This window comes from Palaemon carinicauda, chromosome 39, assembly GCF_036898095.1.
Source record: "Palaemon carinicauda isolate YSFRI2023 chromosome 39, ASM3689809v2, whole genome shotgun sequence".
NCBI lineage: Eukaryota > Metazoa > Arthropoda > Malacostraca > Decapoda > Palaemonidae > Palaemon > Palaemon carinicauda.
In genome coordinates, this window is record NC_090763.1 from 40,030,130 (window position 1) to 40,032,629 (window position 2,500).

General features: G+C 34.5%; 1 protein-coding gene across 6 annotated transcripts in view; it reads right to left on the reverse strand.

Moving 5' to 3' along the window:
* The window catches only part of LOC137631139 (multiple epidermal growth factor-like domains protein 6), a 238,290-nt gene that overhangs the window by 160,735 nt on the left and 75,055 nt on the right, over positions 1 to 2,500 (reverse strand). The gene's annotated exons all lie outside the window — the stretch shown is intronic.

Consider the following 2,500-nt stretch of genomic DNA (forward strand, 5'->3'; position numbering starts at 1 on the left):
TGATGGGAATTTAGCATACCTAGAGTATTTTGATGATGCTGTCCTTGTTAACATAACACCACAGGATTTGCAATGCTTGCTTACCAGAATGCATGAAATATCACACGATGTGGGGCTGAGACAGAGATGATGAGACGGAGTATGCAATGGAAGATGAAATATCATTGGAAGGAGAAAGGATTAATGAGGTAGAATCATTCAAGTATTTAGGAACACTGATATCTAATACAGGGTCTTTAGAATTAAATTTTACTGAAAGATTAAAAAAAAAAAATCAGACAATGGCTAGGTTAAGTAAAATTTGGAAATCAAATCACCTAAAATTGCATATAAAAATCAGTCTATAAATCGTTTTAGTTGTTACTGTAAGGACATGAGTCATGGTATGACAATAAAACAATCTCTAATAGATTTAGTAGATTTGAGAACAAAGCCCTCAGAACGATATTGGGAGTTACATGAGAGGACAGGATTAGAAATGAAACTATAAGAGAAATTACTCGAGTGCCATATGTGGATGAGATCATGATGAGGGGTAGATGGAGATGGTTTGGGTTTGATCTTTGCACTCAGCTAGAGAGATTGGTTCACCGAACATTCAGCTGGGCTCCACAAGGCACTAGAAGAGTTGGAAGATCCAGACCTACATGGCTAAGGACTATGAAGCGCGAAGAAGGAGATGAATGGAGAAGTATTGAATTAAAAACGCAAGATAGAGACGACTGGCGAAATCTAATCGAGGCCCTTTGCTTCAATAGGCGTAGGAGGAGATGATGATGAGTATATATATGAGGTAAGTTCTCAATGAATCTGGGTAATTGTGTGAGCGAAAAACTTTTGCAGTGACCGAAACGATCTGAGTATTACAAGGTAAACAGTACTTTAGCTATATAGTTTGAAAAGGTATATTAATCATATTATCGTCTTTATTATTGCCACTATTAATCAATAGGAGGATATCGAAAAAGTTAATATCATAAAGATCTTGGTCATACATTGCTGGTCTTCAATAAAAAAAAACCTCACATGTCAATATCAACAAAGAAGAACCAAAATACAGAAAACTAGGCAAAAATTAATGATCATGGAGAAAATGAATAAGACATTATATTGATAATAATAACAATATATAAATAACTTGATAAACCCATAAATAACCAAACAAACAAATGAATAGACGAAGGAAGCGGCGCTTAAAGTCGTCAACCTTAATCATTACCACTCAAATGCGAAACGATGGAGAAGCAAAAGTCTACCAATCGATAATAGTAATGATAATAAAAACGGTAAAGAGTTCCAAAAACCCATTACATGCATATGTACGTTTATATACTCATGCTTCCTTGTACAATTTCTTATTTATACATGCATATATATTTGTAAGTAAGTAACTTATGTAACCTGAGTGAGCATACCTTAACGTGGTGAAAGGGGCTTCTGTACGGCCATGATCAGCAAAGGTGTATTAGTCAGGTTATTCACACTAGGTTGGTTTGCTGTGAACGATCTAACTAAAATCTCCCACCTTCACCAGTTCACACTAGCCAGCGTGGTGATGAAAACTGACTAAACCAATGTCATGAATTTTGAGTTTGAAGCCATTGTCCTGCAGTGGACTGTAAATGGATACATTTCTTGTTATAGTAAATACAAAACGCTAAATAAATTTACGAATTCAGATGGAACTTGAATAACATATACGCAATAATGAAATAGGTAAGGCAATAAGCAACTTATTCCAAGTAATATGACACTAAGAGAGGAGAGGCTCAGACCCACCCAGTACCACCCTCTAAAATTAGTTCCCCTTCAAAGGTGTAAACAAGTCTCAGCGGGAAATGGAAGAGGGGAGGCACCCTGATTGCAGATTTCACTTCACAGCCGGAGAGGATTAAAACTTGGGTCATGTTTGAAAACCAAAACATTTTTTCCCCTCTCTTATTTGGCACATTTCCTCGGAGATGTGCACTAAGTTTCTAGTGGATGGCATTACCAGTTACCAAGAAGTTATTTATAAAAGGCTTAAACGTCACGACACGCACAGGCCATGGCGCATGAAAAAGATAAAGGTCTTGTTAGTGAATTATTCTATGTCCATTCACACTACAATTAGAGTAACTTATACGTCATCCTTATCTCTCTATTCAACAATACACAAGCCCACTCACACATACACACACACACACACACACACACACACACACATATATATATATATATATATATATATATATATATATATATATATATTACCTGCTAAACTACAACCCTAGTTGAAAAACAAGATACTATATGCCCAAGGGTTTCAAGCAGGGAAAATAGCCTAATAAGGAAATAAAGAAATGAACTAAAAGAGAAGTTCAAGAATAATAATAACATAAAAATAAATCTTTTATATATAAACAATAAAATCTTCAAAATAAAAAGCGGAAGAGAAACAAGATAGCATATATATATATATATATATATATATATATATATATATATATATATATATATA